We start from the raw sequence: 19,601 nt of genomic DNA on the forward strand, positions 1-19,601 counted from the left end.
CCTCTTCTGGAGAGGAAATCTGTAAGCAGAGAGCAGCTGTCAGAGAAAACTGTCTCCAAGGAACTATGGAGTAGGTAGGGGTGGGCTAAGGACCTGATGTTTCTCTAAGAATTGCCAAGGTGGGATCTAGCCAGACTGCCCCATGAAGCAGGAGACTGATCTTTCTGTAGCAGCAAGTAGAACTGAGTGGGACAGGACAGGCTAGTTACCGGGAATCCCCCAAGTCCTAGAATCTTTGTTTAAGGTGATCTCAGAAAAACACCACTAGGTGAAGAAAATGTCCAGGGAACAGAGGTGTTTAGCACTGAGCTTCCTTCCCTGGATCTATGGATTTATGGATCTATGGGATCTCTGAGAATCCCAGCTCTTGAAAACTACATAACAGGGACATAGGAGGGTCACGCTTCTGTCCTATGCTGCGGTTAGATGAAGGAACACATAGACATCAGAGACCCAGAGGCTGCTGCTTCTGGAAAGCCTGACTCCTGTGACCATAGACAAACTCCTCTCTCGGTGTATTAATTAGACCCCCTTTTGTTGTAAATGGCAACTCGGTAAACCCAATCCTCTGCCCTACACACAGGCTGTGTAGGCATATGCAGCTACACTTGGAGCCAATCAGCCATGCAGGCCAGACTCACTTTAGTTGCTTTCTCTCTCTCTCTCATTCTCTCTCTCTCTCTCTCTCTCTCTCTCTCTCTCTCTCTCTCTCTCTCTCTCTCTCTCTCTCTCTCAATGCCTCACGCATCCTGGGCTGGCCGTGTATCCCAGGATGATCTCATGTATCCCAAATTCCCCCATGTAGCTGAGGAGACCTTACACTGTTCCTCCTGCCTTCACCTCACAAGTGCTAGGATTATAGGCATACACTGCAGCGCATGGTTTATGTAGTACTAGAGATTAAACCCAGGGCCTTGAGCTTTCTAGACAATCACTTTACCAACTGAGATGCTCCCCAGCCCCAAATTGACTTTAAATACATGACTGTGGACTCTGGGTGGACCTCTGTGCTGCTAGGAACATTTCCCATGCGGTTATCTGTCATCCTCAAACCTTCGCCTCCTCCCTGTCTCTAAGATTCAGTGCCCACAGCATCTCTCTAATAATTACCCATTACCCTGTCCCTGAGACACTGACTGATTTGACATGACTGAACATATGCCTGTTCTAGGAACCAAAATAAATGGACTCAACCATCATGAATTCTCTTGTTCGTGGCTGCTTTTATCCAACACCAGTTTAAAAGATTTACATACATATACATTATACACACATATATGAGCGCTGTATTTGCATGTACACGTGCAGGCCAGAAGAGGGCACCAGATGCCATTATAGATGGCTGTGAGCCACCCTGTGGTTGCTGGGAATTGAACTCAAGACCTCTGGAAGAACAGTCAGTGCTTTTAACTGCTGAACTATCTCTCTAGCCCTTCAACATAATGTTTTCAATTTACATCTCAGTTTTTTGCAGTGACTGTTCTCTTTTTATTTCTGAGAGTGCCACATTGTATTTTTTCCATTCATCTGCTAATGATGTAAGGTTATTTTTCAGGTTAGGGTATTTAAATAAAATTAATATGCTTATGCAATTCTTTTTATAAAACCAAAGGTAGGTTTGGCTGGCTTTTTAGACCTTTGAGACAGGGTTTCTCTGTGTTATCTTGGCAGTTCTAGGCTGGCTTTGTAGACTAGGCTGGCCTCGAACTCACAGCAATCTGTCTACCTCTGCCTCCCAAGTGCTGGGATTAAAGTCATGCGTCACCATGCCCAGCTTCATTTGTTTGGAATAAAATACCTAGGAATGAAATTACTGGGCCCTAAGGTGAACGTATGTTTAACTCGTTTGATGTGAAATTTTCTAAAGTGTTTGTACCATCTGACCATCCTCACCAGAATGTGAGCATTCTGGAGACTCCACACTGTCTAGCCATTTAATAAACCAGGGCATAATAGCCCTCTGGACAAACAAAACCATAACTTTCCCACTGACTCACTGTCTAGATCCTTTGTTAAGGACTGAAAGTATTTAGCTATGATAGTGGTTTTATGGTCAGGGTTAAAAGCAGTCATTTAGAGATATGTATAAAATGTGTATAGAGGGGCTGGAGAGATGGTTCAGAGGTTAAGTGCACTGGCTGCTCTTCTAAAGGTCCTGAGTTCAATTCCCAGCAACCACATGGTGGCTCACAGCCATCTATAATGAGATCTGGTGCCCTCTTCTGGTGTGCATGTATACATGCAGGCAAAACACTGTATACTGATAAATAAATCTTTTTAAAGAAATGGATATAAGGCTGGGTGTGGTGGCGCACGCCTTTAATCCCACCACTCAGGAGGCAGAGGCAGGCAGATCCCTGTGAGTTCGAGGACAGTCTGGTCTACAAAGCAAGTCCAGGACAGCGAAGGCTAACACAGACTCTGTCTTGGGGGCAGAAAATAGCAGGACTGGAGAAATGACTCAGGTTAAGAGTACTGGCTGCTCTTCCAAAGGAAAGACCAGCACCCACATGGTGGCTCACAACCATTTACAAAGTGATCTGGTGCCCTCTTCTGGTGTGCAGGTGTACATGAAGATGGAGCACTCATATGCATAAATCTTAAAAAAAAAAAAAAAAAAAAAAAAAAAAAAAAAAAAAAGGTCTCAGCGGCCTGGGGTTGTAGCTCAGTAGGCATTGTTTATCTAGCATGATCAAAGCCCTGGTTTGACCATCAGCACAACATAGTCCAAGTGTCTTGGCGTGCACCTGTAATCCCAGCACTCTCCAGGTAGAGGCAGGAGGATTAGAAAAAATGCAAGATTATCCTCCACCACACAGCAAATTCAAGACAAGCCTGGGCTACTTGAGACCCTGTCTCAAGTCCAGTTCTCCTCTGCCCTCATGCTTCACAACACTGAATACTTCTGGAGAACCTGTGTGACCTCATAAGGAGGGAAGACTTCTCCCCCACAGAAAGCAACACTGATGCTGTGGTCGACACCTCTGGCTCTCTCCAATCCAGTTCTGGCACAACCCTCCTGGAGATGAAAGATGCTACACATTGAGGGATCAGATCTCAAGATTGCTCCCATTCCAGACCCAGGCCCTGTGCTTCTGGCCCACTGGCGTAAATCATGGTTCTCCTCGGCCCTCCTCAATGTTGGGTTTGCTAGAATGGCTCTAGGGATCCAAAGAAGCATGCTTATTAGGTTATAAAGATGGCTCAGAGGTTAAGAGCACTGGCTGTTCTTCCAAAGGTCCTGAGTTCACTTCCCAATAACCACATGGTGGTTCATAGCCATCTGTAATGAGATCTGGTGTCCTCTTCTGGCCTGCACGTATACATGCAGGCAGAACACTGTATACTTAATTAAAAAGTAAAAAAAAAAAAGATCTACAGAGTGCAAGGAGCTTCCCTGTCTTCTGGTGCACCATCCTCTGTGAACTGTCACTTGGTCAGCTACCCAGGACCCCCCATCCCACCCCACCTCTGATTCCTTGTCTTAGACTTTTATAGAGATTGTATTGCCTAGGCAGGATGGAAGCATAGACAGCTACAGGAAGATGATTGGACATAAAGGGTTTGAGCCAGTGCTGACTTGACTGGATCAGGGGGTAGGGGAATAGACACAGCAAGGACTCTTAGGGTTTTTCTCAGACTCTCTGGGCAGCATTTCTCCTCCCAGAACACAGGAAAGCTCCCTCTGGAATGGGATAGGTCCTGTGACTTCCTGTAGATCATAGAATTTATGGCCAGCTGCAAGATGGGTAGAAGATTATTAGAGTTTCTACAGCCCACCTGGGGAAAAGAACTTCTAGCTTTATGGCCTGCACTAGGGAGGGAAAGCTAAGAGTGGTAAATTTAAAATTTAAAATACACATCACACCCATTTGCAGTATTTTTGAGATAGTGCAAATAGACTAAGATATTCCCCACACTTTTGTGTCTTCTCATATGTTTCCATCACTTTGTTGATGAGGAATTTCTACTCCTCACTGGACCAGGAAGGTGGCACCCTCAAAAACAGGCATCAGAAAAGTAAAAGGCTGCTATCAAAAAGAAAGGTTTCAGGGGGTGAAGACACTTGCAACCAAACCGGATGGCCTGAGTTTGGTCTCCAGACCCACATTTTAAGTGCACCAATGCACATATCCAAAATAATAAACATTTAAGAGGTGGTAAAAATCTTCCACTGGCTTCCTATAGGCTTATTCAGAGAAGAAGCCAAGGTCCTCACAATGCCGCTGTGACAGCAGCTTCGTATTCTTTCTTGCTGTTTTCTGCCTTTGTTGGGAAACCTCCCTGCCATATCCCTGCACTGGCTATTCCTGGCCTGCAGCACCTCTCCCCCAAGAGTCCCTGGCCACTTTGCCTTTACCTCTGCTCAAGTCACTTGCTAAAGCTGGAGTTCTCCCTATTTAAAACGGCAACTTTCCACTGGTCCCTCACAACACTCAGTACCTCCTAACAAACTGTAAAGTACCCTCAGACAAAGCAAAGCACATTGTCTTGCTCTAGAGGGATAGGTACCTGGTTTTGGAATAGAATCCTCTGCAGTGCTGGTCCACACATGCTCTTTTAATCAGGGTTCCTATTGCCTTGACGAAAACACCATGACCAAAAAGCAAGTTGGGGATGGGAATGGCTCTGTTTGGCTCACACTTCCACATTGCTGTCCATCATTGATGGAAGTCAGGACAGGAACTCAAACAGGGCAGGAACCTGGGAGCAGGAGCTGATGAAGAGGCCATAAAGAGGTGCAGCTTGCTCCCCATGGCTTGCTCAGCTTGCTTTCTTATAGAACTCAGGACCGCCAGCCCAGGGATAGAACCACCTACAATGGGCTTGGTCCTCCCCCATCAATCACTAATAAGAAAATACCCTATAGCTGGATCTTATGGAGGCATTTTCTCAATTGAGTTTCCATCCATAAAGAACTCTAGTTTGTGTGTCAAAAAGACTTGACATAGCTAGGCATGGTGGTTCAGGCCTTTAATCCCAGCACTCAGGAGGCAGAGGCAAAGGGATCTTTGTGAGTTCGAGGCCAGCCTGGTCTACAAAGGGTCCAGGACAGCCAAGGCTAACACAGAGAAACCCTGTCTCAAAAAAAAAAAAAAAAAAAAAGACGACATAAGATTAGCCTGCACCCATGCCAATGACTTTGAAATGCATTCTGGGAGTCAAAGCTGCACATCTGGACTATTCAGCTCTGTGACCCCAAGTACACACAGCGTACCTGCAGTGAGGTCTAGAACCAAGATCCTGGGGATCCTCTGACCTCATCCTTCCCAAGGGGGTCACTTCAACAGACTGACCACAAACTGCAGAGGGAGGACTTGTGTCCTGAGGAGAGGAGAGGAGTCATGAATAAGGAAAGACCTTCACCTTTCTCACAGTGGTCTCCAAGGATGCTACCGGTGGCAGGTCAAGGAAGAAAATACAGTGGGCTCTTGTACTGGGGCCAAAGCCTTCGGTGAACACTTGAAGTTAAGCGGCTTCCTTCCCCAGGCTGTCTCTTGAGAGCAAAGATGAGCTTGGGGACCAGTTCAAGGCATTTATCAACCCAGCAGGTGACTCCTAACCAAGGCAAAAAAGATGGGAAGGAAATCCTTACAAAGAGAGAGGTGAACCCTATTCAAACAGGAGCAGCCAGACCCCATACACCGAGACTCTCAGGCCTCTCTACAAAGCCATATCTTTGAGCAAGAGGAGGCCCAAAGCTGGGGAAAGAAGCTGCGAGTTTACCTCTCAGAGCTCAGCTCCCTGGAAACCTCCAGGGAGAAATAACTCACACACACATCCCAGCATCCCCTGCTCTTGGCAAAGGCAGTTTCTTGCCTCCCCAGGCAGGAGCTGCTGGTGGGGGATGGGGGCTGGGGAATGGGGTGGAGGGTATTGGGGGTGGAGGGGGTATGCAGTGTAGATGCATTCACTTCTTGCCCCCTGGCTGTTCACAAACACAGAAAGACCTCATTCACAAGCCGGCTATTGAAAGCTTGCTGGAAATGCAGATTGCTCAGAAGCAGATTCTTCTTCTTTTCAAACACCAACATTGCATATTCCTGATGAGAGCTGCTAAGCAGGCCAGGCATCCCTAAGCAGGCGGTTTCTGAAGAATTAAAGTTTGCCATTAAAGGAAGCAGAACTTGGGCCTGGCAGCCCAGGAGGAGCCTCATCCCTTTAGGGATCTGCAGGTGTCAGGCCTCCTGCATTTTTTTGTAGACAGGTACCCCCATCCTGACCCCAGGACTGCCACTTTTGTCCTTTTATTTGGGTACCACAGTAATCACGGGTGACTAGAGACTCAACCCATGACCCCAAGAACCCCAAGGCTCTGGGTACAATCTCCCACCCCAGACTCTGAGGACAACTGTCAATAAGCATGTGGCTGGCTGATTGTGCTCCCTACATTCTCACTGGTTCTCCTGACCCAGCCTCGACCCAGGATCCTAGGGACTCTTTCTCCCCTCAGGCTCTCCCCCAAGGTGTTCTGTCATTTCAGGCATCAGGGAGGAGTCATTGGGCCTAAGATAAGTGAGAGCAGGTCCCTTCTCTCCTCTCCACATTTCCCCATCCCCCACTCAGTTAAAATGGTTAAAAATCCCCCTCTGGATTCTATAGCATTTCATACCAAAGATTTGTAACCTGTGTTTTTCCACTTTCCAGTAGAGTCTCTTTGATGGGGAGGGAGGGTTACTTTGTTTTGTTTCTTGACATGGTTTCACTATGTAGCCTTGGCTAACCTGGAGCACATTGTGTAGAGCAGGAAGGACTCCAACCCACAGTGATACTCCTGCCTCTGCCTCCTGGGTTTTAGATGTGTACCAACATGCCCAACCTCCTTAGTTTTGTTTAAGATAAGGTCTCACTATGTAGGCCCAGGCCAGCCTAGAACTCATGACCCCCCCTGTCTCAGCATGCCCAGCAGTACTGGGATAACAGATGTATGTCTCCATAGCCAGCCAGTTTCTCATGGCTGCACGGTGTTCCAGCACATGCCTGGTATATAATGGATAAAGTGTAAGTCGCATACACTAGTATCCAGCTCACCATACCACTCACTGAATTCTGTCCATGGTGTCAATTACAGTCACATGTAAAGAGGAAACTGGGGCCACCTGCCTTAGACAACATGGGGAATCTAGTGGCTGCTGTGACTGTAGAATACACAAGCAACAGGCTTTAGAGTAGGTTTTATCCAAAAGTTCCTTTTCTTCCCCACTCCCCATTTTGTCCTCTGTGGAATCAGTTTCACCCTGTGATTATGATGGTCGTGCTGGGACAGAAAGATGTGATCCTTTCCTCCCCCGTCATAAGGGCCTGCCCTACAACAAAAGACAGGTTACAAAAGCATACTACATTTCCTGAATCACTCCCGCCCTTCAGTACTGAGGAGACTCTAGCTCCAGTGAAGCACAGCTTTAATTCCACCGTTCTGGAGGCAAAGGAAGGCAGATCGCAAGGGGGAGGCTGGCCTGATCCACATAAAAGAGTTCCCGGTCAGCCAAGGCTACACAGTGAGATCCTGCCAGCAAACAAACAAACAAACAATAAATAAGTAAATAAATAGCCAAGACCCAGGGCAGGCTGTTTCTGGACTTAGCTTTGATGAAGCACTGACAGCCACATTGACATGTGACTGGACTATGGAAAGCTAACAGGCTAAAGGCAGGACCCAGGAGGACCTGTCTTCTCAGAGTCTAGTTAGCCCAGTGTTGCATTTTTCCCTCCTGGCTACGGAGCAGAACCAGCTTGAATGGTAGCCCTGAGGGGAGAAGGCTTTCTGATTTCTAGATATTTTTCCCCCCAAGACAGAGTCTCTCTGTGTAGTCCTGGCTGTCCTGGACTCGCTTTGTAGACCAGACTGTCCTTGAACTCACAGCGATACGACTGCCTCTGGCTCCCTAGTACTGGGATTAAAGGCGTGTGCCACCAAACCCAGCTGGTTTAGGGAAAGGCTTAGTTCCTATGACTCACCTTGAGGAAGATAAATGCTGGTTTCTATGACTCTTCGGGAGGGAGAGGCAAACAGGAGATGAGAATGACAAAGTCTGAGATGCTTTGCTTCTGAGACCTTCCATCCTCCTTTCATTTAGTTCAAAGGAGTATACTGGAGCACCATACTTTGGAGCATTGCTTTCTGAGTCACAACAGCTGCCAACTGTACCTAAGGCTACAGTAGACCTTGGTCCCCATCCAAAGAGAGTGCCCATGAGCCTGTCAATCACCTAGCATCCCAAGCAAAAGTCCTATGGTTCAATCTTCTTGGATCAACTTATGTCACATGAACACTGAGGACCGGGACCAGAGAACTGGGATGACTCAATTGGCTCCACCACTCAGGGCCCACCAGCAGGTTAGGTCGGGATTATCTATCCTTGGATCGAGAAGGCTACACAGGGGAAGGCAGCATATCAGATGGCTGCTTCAACACATGTCAATTCTCAGTATTATTTTCCCCCTTTTGAAACATTCTTTTTCAAGGGATGTCCAGGCTTCTCCAGGGTTTCATTTTTATAATGGACATCCTCCAATAGACAGTTTGGCAAAAGATCCTTCTCGAGGGGTGGAGAGATGGCTCAGAGGTTAAGAGCACTGTCTGCTCTTCCAGAGGACGCAAGTTCAATTCCCAGCACCCACATGGCAGCTCACAACTGTTCCAGGGGATCTGACATCCTCACACAGACTGAAATGCAGTCAAAACACCAATGTACATAACTACCATGTGGTTGCTGGGAATTGAACTCAGGACCTCTGGAAGAACAGACAGTGCTCTTCACCTCTGAGCCATCTCTCCAGCCCTTTAATCTAATTCTCACTTTAAGCCAAGCACATTCTTGATAGAAGTTTGCCTGGGCATCAAGTAAATTGCCTTCCTGTATTCATACCATGGGAAACACACAGAGGTCTATAGAAACATGACTGAAGTAGACACTGTAGTGAGTGTGCTGCCCAAGCATGAGCTGACTGTCTGGGATTCTAGTGTATTCCCTGCTGGCCACTTATATCGATGCCTCTCTCTGGGCATTGTTTTAACTAAAGAAATGGCCTCACCCGAGATTAGACTACTTCCCAAGAGGCAATCTAGGTTGAATGACAAATGCATATGTTGCTAAAACAAAAACAACAACAAAAAACCTGGATCTGAGTCTCAGTTCATAATTCTGGAAGGCTGTCCCAGATGAATGAAAAAAAAAAAAAATTAGGACATGACTGCCCATAGGTGTGGTTGAGGAGGAAGCTTATTGTAGATATGAGGGAGAGCATCTGGAATGCTCTAGATTGAACTAGGCCATGAATGGTGGTGGGGGTGGGAGTGGGGGTGGACAGGGGTGGATCAGGCATGATGTGATATTCCCGAATAATCAATCGATCGATCAATAAAAAGCCACCCTGAAAGTTAGCAACTTAAACCAGCAATGTGTTATTTCCCACGCTTGCTCTGCTCCATGTGATAGAGCTAAGGCTCCTCCCACAGAAGGTTTTGGTGGAGAGTTAGAGAGAAACTAGAACCCAGGGTCTTCCTTCAGCCTCGTGGTTTCTCTCCACAAGGCCCGCACTGGTCAGTCATCCATCTGCTGCCTCTTTCTGCACAGCAGCCGAATTCCAAGAGTGTTTCACCTAGACGCACCCCAATATGCATCCATGTTGCAAGCTGGCTGCTGGCCTTATTTTGGCTAAAATCCTGTTAGCGATGCCCTGAGTCCACATGGAATGCCATAGGAATGTTAATACCAGGAGGTGTGGCTCCCCGAGGGCCACTCAGTTCAATAATCTATCACATCTGTCTTCCAACTCTCTCCACAATTTAGATCTACTTGTAAAATCAGACCTCCAGAGTTTCTATTAAAATAGTTAGACTCAGGTTTTGTAAGGACCAGACAAACTCCATTTTGACGAAGAAACTCCATTTTGTGTTAAACTTAGCCAAGGGCTGAACCCAGATTCCAGAAAAACCATAAAGCAGTCTAAACAGAAAGATATTCCCTAGCAACACAATCAGTTCACCTTGAGAAAGTCCAAATATACTCTCTGCTGGTCAAGCTGACCAGTAGGTGGTCTGGCACATAGCAACAACCAATTAGGAGAAGCCAGGCCAAAGTTCCTAAAGCCCTCATGACTGCTTCAGCCAATCTTTTCTATAGGCCAACTCCCTGTTTGCAGCTTTTCTGCCCAAATGCCATCCAGTCATATACTGTAAAACCCATTTCTTTGTCTAAAACCTAAAACAAAACAAAACAAAACAAAACTCTTGATTGAGACTTGAGGCTACTTCCTCAAACTTGCAATAAAAAGACTTCCTTGCCGTTGCATTTGGACTTGGCTCCTGGGTGGTCTGTTTGAGGAGTCTCTCAAAATTTGGGCATAACAGTTTGAAGTCCAAAGAGTCGCCATTGAAGTCAGATGCCAGCGTGATTCAGGTGAGATATTTAAAGGCTATTCCTGGTTGCAGAGGTCCATGAACTACAAAGACCAATCGTCTGCATTACACACAAAGGAAAAACACTGATGAGACAGAGATAGGAAAACTACTTCAGTGTTCTCTCACTCAAAAAGGCTGAGGGAGGACAACGGGGTTCATTATAACCATTAGTCCATAGCTGGTTTGTTTTTTTTTAACCTTTGTTTGGTTGGCAGTTCAGTCATGGGACTGACCGCTAGCTTGGTCTTCTTGTGGGACTCCTAACAGTGGGAGCAGAGGCTGTCTCTGACTCTGTTGCCTGCCTTTGGGACCCTTTCCTCCTACTGGGTTGCCTCATGTAGCCTCAATAAGAGAGGAGGTGCCTAGTCTTACTGCAACCTGATATGCCATGGCTGGTTGGTATCCATGGGGGTACTTCCCTTTTCTGAAGAGAAAAGGAGGTGGGGTGTGACTGGGAGGAGAGGAGGAAGTGGAAACTTACTAATTTGATTACATCCAACAACTTTTTGGTGTTTTATTTTAATTTCATTTTAGATTTGTTTATTCTATGTTTATGAGCATTTGGCCTGTGTGTATGTGTATGTACCATGTATGTACTCAGTGTCCAAGGAGCTGCCCCTAGGCCATCAGACTCTCTGGAACTGGAGTTAAGGATCATCAAGTGCTCTTAACCACTGAGCAATCTACTGGGCTCTGTGTTTTCACTTTTACTCAATTAATATTTTTTAATGTAATTTATGATTTGTTGTTGGGTTTTTGAGACAAGGTTTCTCTGTGGAGATCTGGCTGCCCTAGAACTCACTCTGTAGACCAGGCTGACCTTGAACTCACAAGATCCACCTGCCTCTGCCTCTCAAGAGCAGGGATTAAAGGTGCCACAGCTGCCAGCAACCTCTGTTAGCTTTTTAATTAAGCCTCTTTGTGTTAGTTCCAGTATTTTTTCTAGGAGCCAAGATAGGCATCTTTAGTTTATCCACGCCTTTGAACTCCAGCCTACCTGTCCCACCTATCTCCCCCAACCCCCACTGCCTCCTATCTCTGAGAGATCTGTTCCTCGCCTACACCATCCCTCCAGCCCTGGAACAGGTTTAGTTCTAACTCTTCATTCACCGATCACACAGCCTTGAGCAGCAACAGACCATAGGAGGAAGATCTGCTTACTTGAGCAACGTGCCTCTCAACCTTAAGCCAGAGGTGTGGAGAATCCCCCTTTCCATATTCTCCCCTGTGCGGCAAACAGAGACTCCCCCAATAAAGTCCATCGCCTACATGTGGTCCTTCCTCTGGGTAGACTAAACCATCTCCACAGAGAACGGGCAATTCCCCGGAACTTGTAGGCCCAGATAACCCAGCAGTATCTGGAAGGGAAGAGCATCCCACAAAGTAGCTGAGGGCAGGAACTTGAAGAGGGTGGAGACTATGGAAGGTCAAGGTCAAGGCTGCGAAGAGCTACAGGTACAGAGGAGTTGCAAGCACGAGTGACTGATGAGTTTAAGGAAGCTGCTGAGTCACCTATTAGAGGTAAGAGCCAAGCTCAGAGCTGTGATGCTACGTGTTTGTTGGGCGCTGGCTTGCATGTGCTCGATGCTCAAGGCAACATTCCTCTGCCTTTGAAAGCGGACAGTGTAAATTACTAGCTTCTGTCTGGTTCTCAGGGATTAGAAATGGACACTGCTGCCTTCCAACACTAGGAGGCAGAAGCAAGTGGATCTCTGTGAGTTTGGGGCTAGCCTGGTCTACACACTGAGTCCAGGACATCCAAGGCTACACAGAGAAATCCTGTCTCAAAAAAGAAAGAAAGAAATGGAAAAAGAAAAAGAAAAAAGAAAAAAAATGGAAGCCAATGCAAAAGAACCCTAGTAACCTTGCCACTACAATGGAGACCAAGCTTAAACCCTTGGGGGAACACATTTAAGACACCCACACCACAGCTGGGACCAATTTGAATAAGGACAGGCCAATCCATACAAGCTCATAAAGTCCATGGTTGACTGATCACGCTGAGCCAGCACCATTTCCCTGGGAAGTTTGGACCATCGAAACTCAGGGTCAACCTCCTGCTTGATCAAGCCAAGTCAATCTCAAAAGAGACTCAAGTCAAATGGCTTTGGAATCACTACGACACTAATGAACAAGTCAGCTGTACCCATTGCTGGAGAGTCAGATACTGACATACTCCAAGCAGTCACCTTGGGGCTGTGGGCAGGACTTCAGGATGGCAGATGTTGACACACTCTGTGCCATTGCATGCTGAGTGTCTCTGCACAGAGGATTGTCCCCTCCCACTCCCTCAGGTGGCTCAGGCACACCCCAGGGTCTGGGCTGCACTTTCTCCTGATACTATCAAGTAGTCCTGAGCCCAGTAAAAAACACAGTAGAGGCTTCCTTGAGTCAGGGCTCTGTCTTATGGCATTTTAATATTTTGTTTTATTATTATTGTTGTTGTATGTTTCAGGTCTTTGTTTTGTGTATATGAGTGTTTTGCCTGCATGTATGTCTGCACACTATATGCATGTCTGGTACCTGCAAAGGACAGAAGGGAGCATCAGACTCCCCTGGAATTAGAGCTATAGATAGCTGTGAGCTGTGCCATATGAGACCTGGGAATGAAACCCAAGTCCTCAGAAGAAGAGCCAGTGCTCTTAAACCACTGAACCATCTCTCCAGGCCTCTGCCCCCTCCACCCCCTCCACCACCATTACCACCACCCCGCCTCTAGTCTTCTTAACACACTTTCATCAGGTAAAACTGAGATGATTACCTCCATATAAATGCCAGCTGGCATGGAAATATGTTTTCCCGGTGCCAGATTGAAACTAGCCCTAGCCAAGTAGATGAAGAAATGAACTCTTTCAATACCAGTGTCCTGCCTGGCCATGCAGCAGCCAGAACATGCCCCGGGGCTAGCCACTGAGTGCCCACAGTCCCTTCCAGAAAGTTTTCAATTTCTTCCTACTACCCCTCATTCTTCTATGAATGAGGTCCTGTGGCTTCTCTGGTTTCTATTCCTCAGGAAGCGCCCAGTCTCCCAGCTCCCACCTACTACTACCGTAAAACACCAGTCAGGCAAGAAGAGATAGAATGAACAGTGGAAAAGGGAAAACGGTGAAAATGGAGAAAAAAAAAAAAACGGGTAGAAACAGAGGAAATAACAAAGAGGAAGGAGGCACCAAGCAAAGGGGTCAAAATTATACCCTTTGTTTTCCAGACTAGCCCTTCCTTGACACCCCTGATCCCCACTTAAGTTCTGCTTAAGTAGGCAAGAAGGGCAAATGGTTTCAGAAATCTCAATCTCCAATTACAGCCATTGAGCCCAGAAAGAAGAGCTACCTTTGTTTCCTGTTGCTTCCTAGGGTGTGGATGACCAGGAAGAAGAAAGATTCTTGGCACTCTGCCTGTTTGTTGTTTTTAAAGGTCTTTGTAATTTCCTGTTAATTTCATACCAGAACCTTTGCAGTGTAAATACCACAGGTAAAGATAAGCTCACCGGCCCTGGACTCCAACCTTTGTTCAACATTCCCTCCTCCATCTGATCTACCTCGCATCCCACCTCTGGAAAGTTTGCAATTTGTTACCTGGGGATTACGAGCGAGCCAGAGAGAGAGAGAGAGAGAGAGAGAGAGAGAGAGAGAGAGAGAGAGAGAGAGAGAGAGAGAGAGAGAAGAGTCAGCAAGAAGTGACCCGTGATCTGGCCCTGCTCCTTAAAGAAGTGGCCTAGTGGGATCAAGTCCCTTTCCATTCACCTGACTCACCCAGGCCCTGCCATCCTCTCAGGTGGCAATGCCACCACGTTCAAGGTGGTAATGTCCTCTGTGCACACACTCTGACTATGCTACAAAGGAAGAGGGAGGTTAGTCGGGATGCTAAGAAGCTAATGAATATAAAAACAGGAGAAACACCCACACAGCTCCACCTCAAGGCAAAAAGAGAGGGAGGGAGACTAGAGCCAAGTTAACACCTTACACATGTGCTGGTGGGAATCACTTGCATGGCACTGGTAAGCAGAGTGGGGTGCTAGCCAGAAATAAGGTGAGACACCACAACAAAGAGGCCTGGCACTCTCTTCGCCTCCTTGCATGGGTTATCGGTTCTAGCTCACAAAAAGAACGGAGGCTGGGAGAGAGAGCCAGGGGGCTGTGCCTCTTTGGCTGGGCCCTGTAGGGTTTTGACTTGCTATATGCCCTAGTTAGGCTGCTATTGCTGCAATAAACACCATAACCAAAAGCAACTTTCAGAGAACATAATTTATTTCATCATGTAGATTATAGTCTGTCATTGAGGGGAGTCAGGGAAGGAACTCAAGGCAGGAACCTAGAGGCAGAGGCCATGGAGAAGTGTTGATTCTGACTTGCTACTTGTGGCTTGTTCATCCTGCTTTCTTATAACATCCAGGACTATCTCTCTGGAGGTGGCACTGCCCACAGGGAGCTGCACCCTCCTATATTAACCATTAATCAAGAAAATTCCCCACTGACTTGCCTACAGGCCAATCTGCTGGAAACATTTGCTTAACGGAGCCTCCTCTTTCCAGATGACCCCCTAGTGTGTCAGGTGGGTGAAAACCTAGCCAGCACTCTCAGTTACTTTTCTTGTTGCGCTGACTGACAAAGTAGCCTAAAGATTAAAGAGTTTATTTTGGCTCATGGATTGAAAGTACAATCCATTGTGATGGGGGCAAGTGTGGCAGCAAGAAAGGGAACAGCAGGGACCTGTGGCAACTGGTCACATTGTCTTTCACAGTCCAGAAGCAGAAAGTGTAAAATTTAACATGGAGCTCTACAGCTCCATGGTGGCCTTTATAACTAAATAGAACTTTATTAAGATGTGTAGACTTGCCAGGCGTGGTGGCACACACCTTTAATCCCAGCACTCGGGAGGCAGAGGCAGGTGGATCGATGTGAGTTCAAGGTCAGCCTGGTCTACAAAGTGACTCCAGGACAGCCAAGGCTACACAGAGAAACCCTGTCTTGAAAAATCAAAAAAAAAAAAAAGATGTGTAGACTTTGGGTCTGGTTTATTTTCTTTTCTCTTTTCCTTTTTTTTTTTTTTTTTTTTCCCCAGACAGGGTTTCTCTGTATAGCACTGGCTGTCCCTGGACTCATTTTGTAGACCAGGCTGTCCTGGAACTCACAGAAATCCACCTGCCTCTGCCTCCCAAGTGCTGGGATTAATGACGTGGGCCATCATGCTGGGCAGGTCTGGTTTATTTTCACATGTGATTTTTTTCTTAGTTGCAAGGGTTTTTTATATGATAAAGTTTACAAAAAAATTTTTTTTGAAATAGAGAGAAGTGAGTTTCAGAACCCAGCTCCCTTTTTCCTTTTTCCGTTTTCACTCTGTACATGGCCTCAGCCAATAGGAAAGTGCCACTCACATTCAGAATGGGTCTTTTGTCTATTAAATCTCTCTGTAAACACTCTCATAGACATGCAGGATATGTCTCCTAGGTGATCAGTTGACAATGAATTAGCCATTACAAGTTCGTCTCTTGTCAGTCTTATACCTAAGCACATTTTTTAAATATTTAATTTATCGTGTATATATGCCCATTCAGGTATAAGCATGTATATGCAGGTGCATACATGCCACCACATGCAAGTGGAGATCACAAGAGTCTCCTACCACCTTGTGGGATCTAGATCAAACTCAGGTCGTCGGGACTGCAAGCGAGGCCTCTACTCACTGAAGCGCCTTTCCAAACAAACACGTCATTTTAAAGTCATAACATTACCCCTCCCCAGGGCTTTGCAGACACATGGCTATCGTATAACATAGAGCACATTCACTCCTATTTCAAAAGTCCCCATAGTCTTGACAGTTCCAAATTATTCAAAAGTGCAAGTCCCCTCCAAGAGTCACACGATCTCTAACTGTGAGGCCCTATAAATTAAAAAAAATTATATATTACCAATATACAATGATACAAAATGAATATTCCCATTCCAAAAAAGAGAAAGAGAAATGAGGCATAGCAAACAAAAATCACACACACACACACACACACACACACAAAAAAATCACAAAAAGATTGAGGAAAACACACTAGGGAAAACACCAAGTTCTTCCACTCCATGTCCAGAATGTGGGGCTCTTTAGAACATCAACTGGGCTCCTACAGCCATAGGTAGCCCTGTCTCTCCAGTTCTGCAGACTGCACACAACCTCTGTTCCACTGTTCCACTCTCTGCTTGCAGCTTTTCTTGGTGGAATCCCACACTCTTAGCATCTCCAGAACAGGTTCCCCCTTGTAACTAAGGCTTCACCGTCACAGTTTTATGAAATGACCTCTCAGGGAATCTCCTTGCAGGAAATACGGCCCTGCCACACATTGCCTGACCTTATTCGTTTGTTTGTTTGTTTGTTTTTCAAGACAGGGTTTCTCTGTCTTGACTGTAGCCTTAACTGTCCTGGACTTGCTTTGTAGACCAGGCTGGCCTCAAATTCACAGCAATTCACCTGCCTCTGCGCGCCCCGCCCCAAGTGCTGGGATTAAAGGCATGCACCACCACCGCCCGGCTCTAGTGACCTCATTTCTTTTTGTAACTTTGGTGTTAGCCTCCACTATGTAACTCTTGTGCCTCCCAGGCCTGTACAACCAGCACCACGTGGATGACGGATTGTGAGTTGCACGTACATGCACCTCAAGACCTCTGAAAGAACAGCCAGTGTGCTCTGAACCACTGAGTTGTATCTCTAGCCCACTACCTTTCCTATTATCCCAGTGTGAAGGACAAGGTTTCTTTTTAGTCCTGCTAAACTCCCTGACACTTACAGCTACTTTCTCTGAGCCCTTCTCATCTGGAGCTTTTAAACTCATTCACGTTCCTACCCTCACCAAAAGGCACATTTTCCACATCTCCCTCCCCACTTGCTGCTCTTCCTCACTGTAAACATGGTGAAGAGCAGTGACCAGTAACCATGCCACAGGGTGAATGTTATATCGCCTTAAAATGCCCCCTACCAAACAAACTAGCTCGTTACTTTTGCATTCAGCTTCACACAGGTTCTCAGGACATGGGAAGAATGCAGTCCTAGTCCTTCACAGAATAGGCCCTCGCCCAACTCCTGACTGAGTCTTGCTCCCCTGTGGTACTTTTTTAATATGGTCTTTTCTGTCTGCCTCCATGGAGTTCTGGTCTTCTTCTTACCCACCAGAATGGGACACTACGCTTGCTCAGAGCATCTGGGGCTTCTCTAGCACACAGCCCTAAATTCTTCTACATCCCTTCTAGTGCATTGATCAGTCCCAGCGATCCACAAACCACAAGGTCAGGTTCATCACAGGCACACCTGGGTTCCTTTTGAGTAGCATTGTCCCATATTAGTTGTCTTTCTAGTTGCCATGACAGACTACCTGACAAAACAACTTAAGGGCTCAGCGGTTAAGAGCCCTGGCTGCTCTTCCAGTGGTCCTGAGTTCAATTCCCAGCAACCACATGGTGGCTCCCAACCATCTGTAATGAGATCTGGCGGTGCCCTCCTCTGGAATGCAGGCAGAACATTGTATACATAATAAATAAATAAATCTCAAAAGAAAAAAAAAACCACCCAACTTAAGGAAGAAAATGTTTATTTTGGGTCCCAGTTTGGGGGTGTAGTACCTCACAGCCAGGAAGATGTGACAGCAACAGCAGCTCTGCTGTGGTGGCAGGAGCCTGAGGCAGCTGGTACTGTTGTTTCCAGGGAGGAAGCAAAGAAACGATTATTGGTGTTTAGCTCCAGGTCTCCTTTTCCCTTTTGATTCAGTCTGGGAGCTTAGCCCGTGCGTGCCTCCGTGCGTGTGTGCGTGTGTGGGTGCATGTATGCATGTCCATGTCCCCACCTGTGCTCAGGATAGGCCTTTGCTCACTTAAACCTCTCTGTGCATACCCTGGTAGACCTGCCCGGAGGTGTATCTCCTAGGTGATTTGAAATCTAGTCAAATTGACAAGGAAGGATAGCTATAGCAACCACGCACTGCAGCTGAATACCCCTAGACTCTGTCTCCTGGCCTTTGTACATGCTGGTACTCTACCACTGGGCCATACCACCACCGTCCTGTTCTCTTAATGGATGGCTTGGTTTGTGTTCTTTCTTCCAGCACTACACTCAAGCTCTTCAGAGGCAGATGTGATGACTGGAGCTTCAGCTGCCATTTTGGTGGTATGATAATAGAATAATCACTGTTTTAAAAACTGAGTCCCCAAAGAGCTAGTCTATTAGTCACTTACTGTGTATCTCCAAATACCTACAAGCCAAAAACAAAAACAGAAAACTTACTTTCATTGTGTGTATGTCACTGTTAACGGTGTTGTATTCGCATGCAGATGAAATTTAATTTCATTCTTTTTTTGGTTTTTAGCCTTTACAGACAGGGTTTCTCTGTGTAGCCTTGGCTGTCCTGGACTTGCTTTGTAGACCAGGGTGGCCTCGAACTCACAGTGATCTACTTGCCTCTGCCTCCTGAGTGCTGGAATTAAAGGCACCACCCAGCTGAAATTTAATTTCTATGCCCTGTAAGTCTGCTCTATTTTAGACTCTACAGAGAGAACTCACTCTTGTTTCCTGTGAGTTCATGTTGCCCCTGCTTAGGTTAGCAACTGTTGCACCTACAGGAGACTAAAGCGCACATCACCTTGCACCACTTCTGGAAGCTTAAGGAATGGAGGCTCAGTTGACAACGTCACATTATAATAACATTACAGCATTATAATGTGGTCCTGGCCACACCCATGTGCCCCCCTCCCCTATATCCAGAGCAATTCACCTCAGTGCCTCCTGAGCACTCTAGCCAGCCACTGTTCTTCACAGGAGCTGGGTGCCCTGGGAGGAGAGGATACAAAGTGTCTTTGTTGTGTATTGTTTCTAAGCCCTTTCCTGGATGGCACAGCTCTGTGCTGTCTCTAACTTAGCACAGTGGAGGTGGAGGTAGGAATAGGGTAGGGTGGGCAGGTGTGAGGTGTTTGCTTAACCTAACCCTTTTAATTTCCCTGGGTAGAGGACATGTGTGTGTGCGTGGCCAGGGCGGGGGAGGGGGCAGTTCTGTTGTTTTTACATTAATTTGTCATGGTCAATATTCACTTGCCCCCTTGCGTCTGGAGTATGTCAGGGTTGTACAGTTAGACCAGGGCTGCCAACTCGTCTTGTCAGCTAAACATTATTTTTTTTTTCCACAAGAGATTACCAACTACAGATGTCTGTTGTGCGTTTACTTGTC

The sequence above is a fragment of the Acomys russatus genome, chromosome 12 (genome assembly GCF_903995435.1).
Source record: "Acomys russatus chromosome 12, mAcoRus1.1, whole genome shotgun sequence".
Lineage (NCBI taxonomy): Eukaryota > Metazoa > Chordata > Mammalia > Rodentia > Muridae > Acomys > Acomys russatus.